The sequence below is a fragment of the Geotrypetes seraphini genome, chromosome 8 (assembly GCF_902459505.1).
Source record: "Geotrypetes seraphini chromosome 8, aGeoSer1.1, whole genome shotgun sequence".
Lineage (NCBI taxonomy): Eukaryota > Metazoa > Chordata > Amphibia > Gymnophiona > Dermophiidae > Geotrypetes > Geotrypetes seraphini.
Window position 1 is genome coordinate 108,280,843 of NC_047091.1, and position 16,950 is coordinate 108,297,792.

The 16,950-nt window shown below is 43.1% G+C and overlaps 1 protein-coding gene across 2 annotated transcripts in view; it reads left to right on the forward strand.

The window, feature by feature from the left end:
• The window catches only part of UBXN6 (UBX domain protein 6), an 85,325-nt gene that overhangs the window by 54,507 nt on the left and 13,868 nt on the right, over positions 1-16,950 (forward strand). The gene's annotated exons all lie outside the window — the stretch shown is intronic.

Genomic DNA, 16,950 nt, shown 5'->3' on the forward strand with positions numbered 1-16,950 from the left:
AAGCCGCGAAGGAGGTTTGCTGCTCTCGCTGGGAGGGTCGGAAAGGTTCACTGAGGGGGGGAGATAGAAGGGTCAGCGGGGGTTCGGCTGGGAGGGGGGAGAAGCGGTCTGGCTTCAGGCCTTGTTCTCTGCCGGGTCCTGCCTACTTCCTGTTTTCATGAAGACAGGACCCGACAGAGAGGAAGGCCTGAAGCGGGCAACAGCAGTGAATTGTGAATGCTGCTGCTGCCTGATGAAGTTCAGGACATCGGGGAAGGAGCAGGGAGAAATCGGCTGCTGGCTTGGGGGTGAGGGTAGGGAAAGAATCGTGGAAGTGGAGAAAGTGGCACGATGGCTTTGTGGGGGCTAGGGGGAGAGAGAAAGAAAGGAAAAAATAAAGAGGGGGGGCCAGGGGAAGAGAGAAAGAAAGGCAGAAATAAAGAGGGGTCAGGGGGAGAGAGAAAGAAAGGCAGAAAGAAAGAGGGGGTCAAGAGGGAGAGAAAGAAAGGTAGAAAGAAAGAGGAGGGCCAGGGGGAGAGAGAAATAAAGAGGCCAGGGGAAGAGAGAAAGAAGGGCAGAAATAAAGAGGGGGTCAAGGGGGAGAGAAAGAAAGGCAGAAAGAAAGAGGAGGGCCAGGGGGAGAGAGAAATAAAGAGGGAGGCCAGGGGGAGAGAGAAAGAAAGGCAGAAATAAAGAGGGGGGCCAGGGGGAGAGAGAAAGAAAGGCAGAAATAAAGAGGGGAGCCAGGGGGAGAGAGAAAGAAAGAGGGGGGGGGGGGCAGGAGAAGAAAGAAGAAGGACCAGAGACTCATGAAATCACTAGACAAAAAGGTAGGAAAAATTATTTTATTTTCAACTTAGTGATCAAAATGTGTCCGTTTTGAGAATTTATATCTGCTGTCTATATTTTGCACTATGGCCCCCTTTTACTTAAACGCAATAGCGGTTTTTAGCGCAGGGAGCCTATGAGCGTCGAGAGCAGCGTGGGGCATTCAGCGCAGCTCCCTTAGCTAAAAACCGCTATCGCAGTTTAGTAAAAAGGGAGGGGGAATATTTGTCTATTTTTGTATAGTTGTTACTGAGGTGACATTGCATAAAGTCATCTGCCTTGACCTCTTTGAAAACCCGCGGAATATAAATGATAATTAACATTTTCTCTGCGTACAGTGTGCTTTGTGTTTTTAAAATTTTATTGTTGGTAGATCATTTTGACTTGGCCACAAAGGTAAGGGGAGGGGAGCTGCTGAAAGACATCTAGTAATCCTTGCAGGCTTGACTGTGCAGGGAATTATTTTTGTAAAATCATGTTTTGTTATGTGACTGGCATTATCTAGACTAGTGATGGCTAACCTTTTTGAGCCCGAGTGCCCAAACTGCCGCACAAAACCAAAGAATTTCCTCAAAGTGCCAGCACGTCAATTAAACCTTAATAACAAGATTTTAGTATCTAAAAACTCTTTATAAAGTTGCCTGAACTATGTAACATCATTTTTAAAGGTTGGAATCTTTGTATTGTCAGAGAATCAATTTGATTCACAATCCTTTGGTTTTCATTTCAATTTATTGGCAATTTATAATGTTTTAATTATGTCATTCAATTTAATGAATTTAGGAAGAATTTGATTCAGTTACACAATATATTTTAAATGTATTATTCACATAACATGTCAAATGTATCCTGAGTAAAAAAAAAAGATAAACTTCTTAAAACTGTGTCAAGACTCGGTGTGTATTCCCAAAGAGTCTATACATGTTTTTTTGTAATATTTACAATCAAATTAGAAAATAGTTAAATCATTACATTTCTAATAATATGATGTAAAGAAAACAAAAGAGCTTTCAATTAAACCAACCGTTTTTATTGGAAATTCCAGATTGGAATACAACAGGGCCATGTAAAGTCCCTTTTTTAAATAACATCTTTAAATAATATTTAAATAACTTAGAAAGTGTCTTAACTGCAAACTGAAAACACTGCTTCATGTAAACATATGCATTGGGCATGCTCTGAAAAAAATTAATGTGATTTTTGTTGTTGCATGCATGCTGATAACTTGTCAATCCTTGGCTCATAGTGCGTTAATTTCAGAGCAACACATGCAGCACTCATGTCATCCGTTAATCTGTTTCTAGCATCAGATTTTATATGATTCAAAGCCGAAAACAGCTGCTCACAAGCATAGGATGACCCAAACAAAGTAAGAAGAGCAATCCCAAGTGCTTTCATGGACTTAAAATTGTCTGGCAGAGAATTCCACGCTTTTAGGATTTCATTTTCAGAACTGCTAGCAGTGATTTCATTTGTCACCCTTTCACACTCAATACGTTCAAGAGCCACACGCAGGTCATTGAATTTACTTTTTCAGATAGAGCTTTCTTGAAATTCCAGTAGCTCCATTTCCAAATTTTGAATATCCAACCACTGTAAGCAGGAAAGATCAAGATCTTCAAATGTGGACTTTTCTGGGGAAGTTATAAATGAAAGGGTTGTCTCCATCTTACGGAACTGAGAAAATCTTTTACTAAAATTCTCCTTTGCTTCGGCTACAATGGTGGAATATGCTTTGTGGATTTCCTGGTGTTTTTTATGACTGTCCACAAATGTTGTAGAATTATCCAAATGTATTTTTAGGTTGGGAAAATATTTTAGCTGTCCACTCTCAAGGTCTTTTTCAAAAACATGCAATTTTCTCTCAAAAGTTTTGATGTCACTAAACATGCTTTCTGCTGTTTTTCCCATGCCTTTTTTTGTTTAGTACATTAAAGTGGTTAGTAAAATCTGTAAAGAACATGAGGTTGGTAAGCCAGGCCATGTTGGTGAGTTGAGGATAGTCTTCCCCCTTTTCGTTCATAAATAGCCTAACTTCTTCCAAGCAGGCCTCAAATCTCTCTAACACTCGTCCTCTGCTCAGCCACCGGACATTATTGTACATCAGTAAAGTGTTATATTGTACCTGAACCTCATCAAGAAGGGCTTGAAATTGTCGAAAATTAAGAGCACACGCCATGATGAAGTTCACCATTTTTGTTACATCTTTGAGGACATCGTCAAGTTTTTTGCTGCTTTCTTTGGCGCAGAGAGCCTCTTGATGTATTATGCAGTGAAATTGAATCAGTGGATGTTTTGCTTCCTTAGCAAAGAAATGAATGAATCCTGATGTTGTCCCCACCATGCTAGGTGCTCCATCGCTAGTAACTGAAACCACTTTTTCTGGACTTATGTCTAGTGATGAAAAAGCCTCCATCACAGCATTGTGGATATCTATCCCTTGTGTTCTTCCAGGCAAAGACAGCAGTTTTACCAGCTCTTCTCTCATGATGTCACCAGTAGCATAACGCAAAATGAGCGCTAGTCTTGCATGGTTAGTAATATCTGTACTTTCATCCAAGCACATGCAGTAGAAGGGTGCTTTTTGTAAGTCGCAAGTAAGCTGTTGACTAACATCAGCAGCCATTCGCAGAACCCTATCTTTTGCAGTATTTCTGCTTAGCGGCATCTCAGAGATGCGCTGCACAATTTTATCCTTGTTTTGGAAATCATGGAAGAGTGAATTACTCCCAGCCAAAATTGCCTTTTTGATAAAATCTCCATCAGAGAGGGGCTTACCATGTTTTGCCATGCACAGTGAAATTTGAAAGCTGGCAACTGTAAGATGATTAGTTTTTGAAAGATAGTTGCTAAAACTAAGAGACTGGGAGTGATATTTCTTTAATTTTCCTACAAGGAACTCTTTTCTTTGAGCTAAACCAAGTTCAGCAACACTGTTATGGTTGGTGTCAAAGTGACGTTTGACACTTGATGTGCGAGACACAACACTTTCATTACACATAATACACAATGCTTTCCCACTGCGTTCAATCACTCCATATGACCTCTTGGAATGGTCTTCCACTATCTGTTTTTGCTTTTTTTGCTGTACTCATTTTCTTTGTTCAAGACTTCAAGTCTACAAAAAGATAAAATTTGTATAAAAAAAAAAATCTAATGAAGTGCTGTATACAAATCCGTCCCCATAAAAAAATATGTGATTGGGGAATTTTACTAATTGTAGACATCCGTTTTGGTCAAAAAATATACTGTCCGGGTGAAAACCGGACTTGTGCAACCTGAGTGTATGGGCTCATTATTGGAGCCTTTGTTATTTTATTATGATGTTTATAAAAGCACTGTGAAGGGCCACATATACACTTTACTGTTTTTTGCTATATTGAGTTTGCCATAAGGTACAGCGCAGAGGATTAGTGTGTTGGTTGTTCACAGAGAGCCCACCCTCCTCTCAGCTTATTGAACTTCTCTATGCAATCATCATAAGCAGCTTTTTTATTTCCTCAAATTTAGCATGTCCCCCATGGAAGATACAGAGGTTTTTACAGAGGAGCACATTTATTAGACACATTAACATCCCCCCATATCCTCACCTCTCTAGCATGGGAGCACTAGGAACTGTTCCTGATTATAGATGTCACATGTGGAGTCACACTACAGCCTCACTGAGTTCCTGTGACAGACTCAGTGTGAAGCTTCTCTTCCTCCCCCCACTTCCCCCTCACACACTGCCTGGCTCATAGGACACTAAGGGGAAGACAGGCAGGCTAAACATCCACTCACAGGACTGCAGCCAGCACAGGAGGATGGGCCACGGCCCACCGGGACAATGCCCGGTCCTCCCAATGGCCAGTCCGGCCCTGTTGCCAGGTGAGCTGCAAAGCAGACACCGGCACACTCGCCTCCCGCCGCGCCGCATATCTTAATTGCGGACTAGAGAGTTGCACGGGGCCAGAAATCCCACCCGTCCCCGCCAAAGTCTCACCCGTCCCCGTGAGGAATCCCACCCGTCCCTGTGAGGAATCCCTCCGTCCCCACCCGTCCCCGCGAGGAATGTCCTCCGTCCCTGCCTGTCCCCGTGAGGAATCCCCTCTGTCCCCGCCCGTCCCCGTAAGGAATCCCCTCTGTCCCCGCCCGTCCCTATAAACTTCAGAAATAGTTATTTCATTTAATTATGCTCTGGTAGAAACCCATTTACAAATAAGCAAAAAGACTTTATTAATTTGGAAATATTAATTGGGAAGAATACACACTTTGTAAACGGGTTTCTACCAGAGCCTCTTTTGTTTATAAATTTTTATCAACACAACTAATATACTACTTTATCCTGAAGCAAAAAAAAAGAAATAGAATTCTTTTCCTACCTTTGTTGCCTGGTTTCTGCTTTCCTCATGTTCTCATTCAGTTCCTTCCATCCACTGTCTCTCTTCCTTCTGCGTCTTCCATTTGCTCTGTTACTGTGCCTCTCCCTTTCTCCCCCCTTCCAAATTGGTCTGGCATCCATCTTCTTCCCTCCGCTCCCCCCATAGTCTGGCATCTCTATCTTCTTCCCTGCCAGCGTCTTCTCCCCACTCTCTCTTCCCCATTTCCTTTCAGCATCCTTCTCCCCCCCCCCATCTTCCCCATGTCCTGTCAGCGTCCTTCTCCACCCCCCCTTCTTCCCCATGGCCTTTCAGCGTCCTTCTCCACCCCCCATCTTCCCCATGTCCTTTCAGCGTCCTTCTCCACCCCTTTGTCTTCCCCATGTGCTTTCAGCATCCTTCTCCCCCCCCCCATCTTCCCCATGTCCTGTCAGCGTCCTTCTCCCCCTTCTGTCTTCCACAAATGCTTTCAGTGTCCTTCCCCCCCCAACCCGTCTTCCCCATGGCCTTTCAGCATCCTTTTCCACCCCTTTGTCTTCCCCAGTGCTTTCAGCGTCCTTCTCCCCCCTCCTTCTCTCCCGCCCCGTGTGCAGCACAGCCGGCCAGGTCCCCTTACTTTTGTGGCGCTAACCCGACCGACCGACAACAGCCCCGGTCTGACAAACCTCCCTGCCCTTAACCGCGAATCTAAATTTCCTTCTTACAGCTGCTGTAAGAAGGTAATTTAGATTCGCGGTTAAGGGCAGGGAGGTTTGTCGGACCAGGGCTGTTGTCGGTCGGTCGGGATAGCGCCACAAAAGTAAGGGGACCTGGCCGGCTGTGCTGCACACGGGGCGGGGTGGACCGCCCCCTCCCTTGGTAGTCACTTGAGCTGCGAGGCTACTCCTCCTTACCTACCCTGCCTGCAGCACAGAGCCGAACGGAAGTCTTCCTGACGTCAGCGCTGACGTCGAAATGAGGGAGGGCTTTGTTTAAGCCCTCCCTCCCCTCCGACGTCAGCGCTGACGTCGGGAAGACTTCCGTTCGGCTCTGTGCTGCAAGTAGAGCAGGTAGGGAGAAAAGCCGCGCGACTTAGTACATCCAGCCCCGCAGGAACCCCGCGACCCTCGGAGGCATCCCCACGGGATCCCCGCGACCCTAGGGGGCGTCCCATGCAGCTCTCTATTGTGGACCTTCCCACGTGCCAGCTGCAAGGCCTTCGCGTGCCACAGCTGGCACGCGTGCCATAGGTTCGCCATCGCTGATCTAGACTTTAATTTCTATGAATGAATAGAATGAAAATGATATAAAATTACTTGCTTGCGGGGACCGCATGTTCCGGCTCACACAAGGAAGGAGGGGTGAAAGGGGAAAAGTTTCTCTTCCTTGGAAATAGATTCTGAAGTGACCTCATGAAAGAAGATCAGCACCAAATGTACAAGAAATCCCTTAAACAATGTCAAAAGAGCCCAAAATAGAAAACTGCTACTGCCTTGAGACTCCATTATTGAAGGAATCAACTTGAAATCACAGAAGAGACAGGAAAAGGTTAAATGCCTCATGGAATCCTCAGGTACAAAACACAAACCAAATTGTGAATGAAATCAGAGCAGACAGTAAGAATTATAAAATTGATGTCATTATCCATCTGGAAAAAAAGGCGTACTAGAAATAATGCCTCAGCAATACAATTTTCAGAAGTTCTATTTGCTCATGGTAAGGGAAAAGAGAGACTGCTAGTGATGGTGGGGGGACTGATAGAAGATATGAAAGAAGGGTGGTAGAAAGGAACAGATGGTAAAGGAGGGAGGGAAGGGTGGTGGTGGAAAGGAATAGAACAGACATTGAAAGAGGGTAGAGAGGAACAGACCCTGAAAGGAAATGTGGAAGGCAGAGTGGGGAGAAGACGCTGGAAGGGAAGAAGACAGATGCCAGACTATGGGGGAGCGGAGGGAAGAAGATGGGTGCTAGATGGTGACGGTGACGGGGCGGTGAATGGGATGGCAGTGGCGGTGACGGGGCGGTGAAAGGGCGGTGAAGGGAACGGCGGTGATGGGGCGGTGCAGAGGATGGTGGGCCGGGGATGGTGCAGTGACGGGGACAGATTTTTTCCCCGTGTCATTCTCTAGTTCCCCCCATGTCTGTCTCAATGGCACACTATGGACTTTTCCCCAGGAACTTGTCGAAACCTTTTTTTAACTGCTATAACCACATCCTCTGGCAACAAGTTCCAGAGCTTATCTATTCTTTGAGTAAAAAAATATTTCCTCCTATTGTTTTTAAAAGTATTCTCATGTAATTTCATTGAGGGTCCCCTGGTTTTTGTACTTTGTGAAAGGGTGAAAAATTGATTCACTTTTACCTCTTCTACACCACTCAGGATTTTGTAAACCTCAAGTCATATCTCCCCTCAGCCATCTCTTTTCCAAGCTGAAGAGAGGAGTTCCATCCCCTTTATCATTTTGGTTGCTCTTTGAACCTTTTTTTTTTTCTTTTTAATTCCACCATATCTTGTTTGAGATACAGTGACCAGAACTGAGTGCAGTACTCAAAGTAAGGATGTACCATGGAGCGATACAGAGCCATTTTAATAATCTCTGTCTTATCATCCCTTTCCTAATAATACCCAGATTTTTTTCTTGGTGTGCTGACTCCTAAGGTAGACCCTAGCATCAGGTAACTATAATTTGGATTATTCTTCCCAATGTGCATCACTTTACAATTTTCCACATTAAATTTCATCTGCCATTTGGATGCCCAGTCATCCACTTTCCTAAGGTCTTCCTGCAATTTTTCACAGTCCTCATGTGTTTTGACAACTTTGAATAGTTTTATGTCATCTGCAAGTTTAATTACCTCACTTAAGAACATAAGAATTGCCACACTTGGACAGACTGAAGGCCCATCAAGCCCAGTATCTTGTTTCCAACAGTGGCCAACCCATAAATATGTTAAATAGCACTGGTCCCAATACAAATCCCTGCAGCATGCCACTATTTACCCTCCTCCATGAAGAAAATTGGCCATTTAACCCCTACCCTTTTTTCTAATCCACAACAGAACATTGTCTCCTATCCTGTGACTCTAATTTTATTAGGGGTCTCTCATGAAGAACTTTGTCAAAACCTTTCTGAAAATCTAGATACACCTTCAAAGAAATGAAACAATTTGGTGAGGCAAGACTATCCTTGACTGAACCCATGCTGACTCTGTTTTATTAAACCATGTTTGTGTTCTGTAATTTTATTTTTTATAATTGTTTCCTCTGTTTTGCCCAGCATTCTGTCTCTGCTGGCCTATCCTCCTTGCGTGTCCCTTTTGCTCCTTGATGATCCAATAGGTCCATGGATTCCCTCATAGGTTTTTTGTTTCTTTTGTACTTGAAAATGTTGTTACTAGTTTTTGTCTTTTTGACAAGTTTCTCTTCATATTCTTTTTTAGCCTTTATCATTCTGTTACGCTTCTTCCAGATTCCATACGCAAGGTATTCAATCCCTTTCCACAATCTGGGAGTTGCAGAAATACAAACATTTTTCTGAGCATGTGCTTCTCCTATCTTAGAGAGTGAGTTAGAGCCCCCTACAGTTTCAATTTCTTCAAGTAATCAGTGTAGAATTCTTTTGCTTTTTTTTTTTTTTTTTCGGATTTTGTTTCTTTTTGCTGTTTTCGGTGCCGTTTAGGTGCGAATTCAGGGCTATCTTGGATTTTAATCGATCTTTTTTCAAAGTTTTAGTTCTGCCTCAAAACCCCTTGATTTGATAAAATCATTTGGGATGGACTCCCCAGCCCCTAATCTGTTGAATGTGTACCTTGATTGCGCCGGATTGGTGCCGGATCTGCGATCGTATACTGCGTGCCTGGGGGAGGGGGTGGGAGCTTCTGGCTTTGCCTCTTTTGGGTCCTACAGAGTTGGGGAGCCGGCCTGGGTTTGTGATTTTGGGGAAATATCTCGCCCAGAGGCCATTCTGGAGTTTGACGCCAAATGCCTACGTTCCAAGTCTGGGGACTCTTTTGGCATGGTCAGGCTAGTCAGCAGGGCCCTGCAGTGCATATGGTGTGAATTGTCACCAAACGGTTTTTCGGCGGGAAAGTATATTCTTCGGACCCAGCTCGTTGGACCCAGCCGGTGGGTGCATCTGTTTATTCTAGACCAGTTGCGCCAGTGGCAGAGGTTCCTTTTCTCATCTGGCTATGACTGAGCTCGATTATATTGTGCCATACAGATATTATGCTTCTTTTGTGTCCCGACACTGCTTTTATTTTGGATCCGGCCGATACCCTTGCTGGGACTGGTCAACCTGGTTGCCCTGAGAGTTTGGATTTGGATGAGGACCCCTCCATCAGGTCTTTTCAGCATGGCTTTGTTCACCTTTTTATTGCTGGGGTTCTGCAAGAGCAAATAACCCCTCTTTTTCTATCTACAGCTTCTTGGTCTGGTTACAGGACAATAGGATGCCAAGGCTGCTCTTTCCGGCTTTCAAGCTATGTCTAAGCTTTCTCTGCTGGCTCCTGCTTTCAGCAGTTTTAATAATAATAACTTTATTCTTCTATACCGCCATAGTCGTTAGACTTCTAGGCGGTTTACATTGAAGAGGGCTAGACAGTCAGCGAGTTACAGTATGCAGAGATAAGAGAAATACAGTATGCAGAATCTTAAAAAATACAATAGTTTACAATGAAGAGAGCTGGACAGTCAGCGAGTAACAATATGCAGAGATAAGGGAAATACAGCATGCAGAATAAATTATTGTCTTATTCGCAGGAGTGGACATGTTTGAAATATTAGAAATTGATTTAGAGGATTGAGTAGATACTTTTTAGTTGATATTTGTGTTGAATAAGGCAGTTTTTATGGCTTTTCTAAAGGTGTCATAAGTCAGTCTTGCTCCATTAATGTAGTTGTCTAACCCAGTGTTTTTCAACCGCTGTTCCGCGGCACACTAGTGTGCCGCGAGATGTTGCCTGGTGTGCCGCAGGGCCGCTGGGCCCGGAGCTGACAGGGGGCCCGAGGCAGGGGCGCCAGTAGCTCGCCAAGGCAAAGTGAGTCGATCACCCAGGACTCACTTTGTCTTGGCGATCTAATCTATCGAGCCGATAAGTCTTCTTCTCCCCGACGTCAATTCTGCAGTCGGAGAGGAAGTTCGGGCCAGCCAATCGCTGCCTGGCTGGGCGGAACTTCCTCTCCGATTGCAGAATTGACGTCGGGGAGAGGAAGACTGATCGGCCCGAAGCAGGGAGAGCATGCGTCGGCGTCGGCTTTGGGGCCTGTTATCCATTGGTGGGTCCTGTTCCCCGATGGCAGCGGCAGTGGCAGTGGCTTGGGGAACGGCAGGGAGAAAGAAAGAAAGGGGGCAGGCAGGGAAACAGAAGGAAAGAAGAAAAAAAAGAAAGAAAGGTCAGGGAGAGAGGAAGAAAAAGTTGGGGGAGGGAATGAGGTGTGGAGGAGAGAAAGCATACAGGCTGATAGAAGGGAAGAAAGATTGGATGCACAGTCAGAAGAAGAAAGTGCAACCAGAAATCACCAGACAAGGTAGGAAAAATGATTTTATTTTAAATTTAGCAAAGTGGAGGCAGTATTACCACAGTTTTCAAAGGAATTTGCCCAAATAACTTAATAGTTAACTGGGTAAATTCCCAGAGATGAAACTTCCCTTCACTTACTATGCACAGTTCTGAATTTATATCTGCTGTCTATATTTTACAATATGGTCACCTTTTACTAAACCGCAATAGTGGTTTTTAGCGCAGGGAGCCTATGAGCGTCAAGAGCAGCGCTGGACATTCAGCGCAGCTCCCTGCGCTAAAAACTGCTATTGTGGTTTAATAAAAAGGATGGAGGGTATATTTGTCTATTTTTGTATGCTATAAAAACCAAATACAGAGAGAGACTGAGAGCTGTTGACGAAGAGCTACGTGTGTGTCTTTCTTCGATTCCAGCCAGAATATCAGCTTTGTGTTCAGCCAAACAGGCCCAGGTTTTGCACTGAATAAAGTATTTTATAATTTTTATTTCGTAATAAAGTAATTATAAAATACTTTCTTTGTGTTTATTTGATTCCTATTCAAGAGAATTACTTTATATATAATCAATATAGGCAGAGAGTTAAATTTTTTAACATTTTCTAATGGTGGTGTGCCTCGTGATTTTTTTCATGAAACAAGTGTGCCTTTGCCCAAAAAAGGTTGAAAAACACTGGTCTAACCAGTGTTGTTGTTTGTTTGCTTGATACATAAAAGTTCTATCCAGAAAGGTTTTGTATTTGCAGCCGGTAATGCTTGGGTATACAAATAGATTGCTGTTTCTGGTTTGTCTTGTAGGGCTGTGAGGTAGCAGGTAGGTAGGAGCTAGTCCTCAGATCAGCTTGAAACATATGCAAGAGAACTTGAATATTATTCGCGCCTCCATTGGCAGCCAGTGAAGCAGTTTGTAGTAGGGGCTAACATGGTCGCTTTTTTTCAGTCCAAATATCAAATGGACCGCTGTGTTTTGAACAATTCTAAGTTTCCTCACTGTTTTTTTTGGGTATACCCATATATACGATATTGCAATAGTCCAGTGTAGAAAGCACTAGTGATTGCACTAGTAGTCTAAATGATAATGGGTCAAAGTATTTTTTGATGGTCTTTAGCTTCCATAATGTCAGGAAACACTTTTTTACCACTATGTTTGTGTGTTCAACCATTGTCAAATGTGTGTCTAATGTGACTCCCAAAATTTTTATTGTTTTGGTAATCGGGTAATTGCAATCTTTTACACATAACGTTGTTATGGTGATTTTGTCTGTTGGGCTTGCAAGGAAGACTTTTGTTTTTTCTGTGTTTAGTTTCAGTTTGAAGTTTACAGTCCACTGTTCTATTTCGGTCATAATATGAGAAATGTATTCTGAGGTCTCGTTTGTTATGTTGTTCACTGGGATTAAAATGGAAATGTCATCTGCATATATGTAGTAGTTTAGGTTTGCCCTAAGGTAGATTCTGCCATGGTGCAGGATATCCGGTACATGGACCGCTCTAGTGTTGGAGGAGTAGTGTTTAAGGACTCCCAGGATTGCACAGAGGTGGTTTTATTTATATATATATTTTAAAAAAAAACCACCAAACCACCCCACCTTTTTAAAGTGGCTTTTCAAGTTGCCTGTCACGTGAGATTGTGCAGGGTGCCCTCTGTGGAAGTGGAGGTCTGTCCCCAGCTAGTGCTGGACGGTGTGGATTATATGGCAGACACCCTTTCTAATCTCATTCAAGTTCTTACTGCTTATGCGATGTCTGCATGTCGGTCTCTTTCGTTCTGTTTATTTGGCTGGGGGTCAGCTTCTTTTTGGGACAGGTCTGGATGACCTCAGGGCCGGTGTTGCTGATCGCCACCCTAAGTCTCTCCCTGTGCACAAGTCTCGCTGCACTTTGAGAGGGGACGGTAGTAATTTTCGTCCCTCACACTGTTTTCGTGAGAGATCCTCAGGCTCTTCCTCCCAGAAATATTTCCAGGGATATGGTCCCCGTGACAACTCTTCCATTCCAGCTGTCTCCATACATCTGGATCCCGGGCAGCTACTGCTCCTAAAAAGCTCTCCAGAGGGCCGCCTTGCTCAGTTTTACTAGGAGTGGGCTCGCCTGTTCTTGGAAAAATGGGTGCTGGACAGCATTCAGAAGGGGCACAAGATTGCTTTCTTTTGCCTGCCTCTGGCTTGTTATTGGACTCGCTGGCAGGTCATCCGAACAAGGTCCACGCTACTTTTGCAGTGTCTCTTGGACATCCGAGCACTAGAACACATTCCTGAACACAAATTAAGCTTTGGCAGATACTCTTTATACTTCATCATGCCAAAGTACGACTCGGAGGACTGGAGGCCCATTCTAGATCTCAAGTCGATCACTCGCTTCCTGCGGATTCCTTATTTCTGAATGGATGTCTAAACTGGGCCTAACTTTAGACGCGCTTTGCAGAATCAGGGCCCAAGTGTTTATTTCAGTAGGATTTAGCATACCCTAGATTATTCATATTTGACTTGAAATTACTGTTTGGCCCAAATACGAATAATGCAGTTAGGAGACTATTTGGGGCCAAATTGAATCAAATACAAATATTTGGTACAGCCCTATTCTTAACATTCATGATAAGACAGTTTAGGAGGACAGGTAACACCTAGCATTCAGAAGACTCATGGGCAAGCTGATGACTTCCCCCCCCCCTTTTTTTTTTGAATGATAAAAAAAATTCACTTAGGCCTAGGTGATGAAAACAAGATAAGACCCCTCATACATTTCCAACTTCTCACAGTTCTCTGACCATGAAGGCAGCAGCAGTTGGTAAAAGTCCCTATGTGTGGTTTTCTAGGAAGCAAGAAAGAGCAGACCTGTGAATGCTCATCCATTCACAGACCTCATGCTAACTGCCAGTACTGGCTATAGGTTTAAAGTGGAGGTCTAGAGCTAAAAGGAGCACCTTCATGTCTGTGACTCTATTTGGGGTTCTAGCACATGGTTTGGAAACTATTGGGTCAGTGTGTTTTGAATAGTGTCACCTACTTGTGTGTCAGATTTATATTGCTGTCTAATAAGAATCTCCATTGTAGGTAAGCACAGATAAATAGGAGGACTAATATGTATTTTTCTGCCCCTATTTCTGTCTACACTGTTGAGGCTCTATTGTATTTATTATATTTGATATATCACTTGTACATGAGTATTAAGGGGTTTATAAAACTAAATACGTTAGGCACTTTGGACTTCACTCTCTGTCCCGAACAAGCCACAATCTAAACTAAAGCGCCTAAGAGAAAAAGAACATCATTCAAATATTGAAAGATAAAAATAGAAGATGAGAAGGAAGAAGTTGCAGTCAGAGTGTGACCAGTTGTAAGATCTTTCCTTATCCAAGATGGATTGTTTTAGAGAGGGATAAAGCTGTTGCATGAGCATTCCAAGTAGTACTGACTTGATACACAGTTCAGACACAAGAGAAGCTCACATTCCAACTTTGTTTCCCCCCCAGTGAGAGGTTGTAAACTGAAAAAACACCATGAACATCTTCTCTCGCACCAAGCAGCATCATGGGGTAAAGACCTAGAACAATTGCTTTCGCCCACTACTTATGAGGAATTTAGGAAACGTCTGAAAACACACCTGTTCCTAAAGTATCTAGACAACTGATCCTCTCTTCTCTCTCCCCTCTATAGCGATTAACTTGTTCTATTGATCACTCTCTCCTCAAAAATGGATTTCCTGTCCTATTAACCCTCTTTCTTCCTCCCCTCTTAAAGTCAATCAATTTGTACCTTTGCTTAATCTTTGTAAACCGCATAGAACTTCACGGTATTGCGGTATATAAGCTGTTATTATTATTATTCAGTTAAACCTGCATGCATTCTCTTGGTTTTCTGTTCTTGGTTTTCTATTCTAAGAAAGATATACCAGTTAATATCTGGTATGACAAGGAATTAACAGAACTAAAAAAGATGGAAAAAGTCTGAATTAAATCCGGTAAGGATGAAGACAAGATCCAATAGAGAACAAAAGTTAAAGAATATAAAACTAAGATCAAGGAGAAACTAAGTAAATACTACCTGCAAAGAATTGGCGAAGTAAAAACCAACAATAAAGACCTGTTCAAACTGGTCAATACTCTGTTTGAAGTTAATTAAAAAAAAAAAACGAACAAATATGGAATGCCCTCCAACTGCTGATAAACTGGCAGACTTTTTCAAAAACAAAGCACACTATGAGCCAGTTTTTGGGGCCAGACTAACGACATGCTAAATTTAACTAGACCAGTTGATAATATTAGAGTACATATGATCTGGGACCAATTTGCCACCCCTGATTGGAACTTTTTTCCTAAACTGTTTTCTAAATATACGAAAAAGCACTGTCGATTAGACAACTGCCCTAGCAACGTACTGAATAATGCACCCTTTTCTTTCAGAGCAAACCTTTTCAAATGGGTCATTTTCCAATTGCAAAAAGGTCGATTTGGGCAGGAACTAGGACAAATTATAGTCACACCCATTATAAAAAAAACCCAAATTAATCAACTAAACAACCTTCTTTAGCTTAGGTACCAGTGCCCTGATTCTCCAACTAGCTCTAAGTAGTGCCTTCGATCTGGTAGATCATGATCTACTGTTGGGCTGCTTGAATTCAATTGGAATCACGGGTAATGTACACAAATGATTCCAGGGCTTCCCGGAAAACAGATCTTATCAAGTATACAGTGCAGGTAAATACTCTCCCCTATGGACAAATTCCTGTGGAGTCCCGCAAGGCTGTCAACTATCACTAACGCTGTTCAATATATATTTAGTCCATTTGGCTAATTTACTACAAAGTCTCAATGTGATATTCTACATCTGCTCTGATGATATCACTATACTAATACCACTACAATCATTCTCAACAGAACTAAGTATCCTAATCTCAAATATTCTGGGAAAAATAAAACAATGGATATTGCAGTCAAAATTGAAACTCAACCCTGAGAAAACTAAGATCTTTCTTGCTAGCCCCAATGACAAACTCAGGGAAACCTCCATTCAACTCAGTGGTCAAAATTTTGAGATAGCAAGTCACATCAAAATCTTGGGACTTACTCTAGACCGACACCTAATGTTCGAGAAACACACTGACCAACTGACTAAAAAATGCTTAGCTATTTTATGGAAACTAAGAACCATAAAAAAATATTTTGACATGGAGTCCTTTAGGATACTAGTTCAATCCACCATCCTGTCTACCTTAGACTATTGTAATATCACATACCTAGGGTTAACCAAGAAAATATTGCTAAGACTTCGTCTGGTTCAAAATGCGACTGTTCATCTGATTTTTGGATTTAAAAAGTTTGACCATGTAAGCTCTTTTTACGTGCAACTTCATTGGCTCCCTTTCAAAACTAGTTATTTTTAAATTCATAAAAACATAAGAACATAAGAATTGCCGCTGCTGAGTCAGACCAGTGGTCCATCCTGTCCAGCAGTCCACTCACGCGGCGGCCCCCAGGTCAAAGAACAGTGCTCTAAATAAGTCCAGCCTCACCTGCGTACATCCCAGTTTAGCAGGAACTTGTCCAGCTTAGTCTTGAAACCCTGGAGGGTGTTTTCCCCTACAACAGACTCCGGAAGAGCATTCCAACTCTCCATCACTCTCTGGGTGAAGAAGAACTTCCTTACGTTTGTACGGAATCTGTCCCCTTTCAACTTTAGAGAGTGCCCTCTCGTTCTCCCTACCTTGGAGAGTGTGAACAGTCTGTCTTTGTCTACTAAGTCTATTCCCTTAAGTATTTTGAATTTGATCATGTCTCCTCTCAGTCTCCTCTTTTCAAGGGAGAAGAGGCCCAGTTTCTCCAATCTCTCACTGTATGGCAACTCCTCCAGCCCCTTAACTATTTTAGTCGCTCTTCTCTGGACTCTTTCGAGTAGTACCATGTCCTTCTTCATGTATGGTGACCAGTGCTGGATGCAGTACTCCAGCTGAGGGTGCATCATGACCCGGTACAGTGGCATGATAACCTCTGATCTGTTCGTGATCTTCTTTATCATTCCTTGCATTCTGTTTGCCCTTTTTGCCACTGCAGCGCATTGTGCAGACGGCTTTATTGACTTGTCGATCAGAACTCCCAAGTGTCTTTCCTGGGAGGTCTCTCCAAGTACCGCCCCGGACATCCTGTATTTGTGCATGAGATTTTTGTTACCGACATGCATCACTTTACACTTATCCATGTTGAACCTCATTTGCCTTGTCAATGCCCATTTCTCGAGCTTGATTAAGTCACGTTGCAGATCTTCGCAATTCCCCTGTGTCTTCACTACTC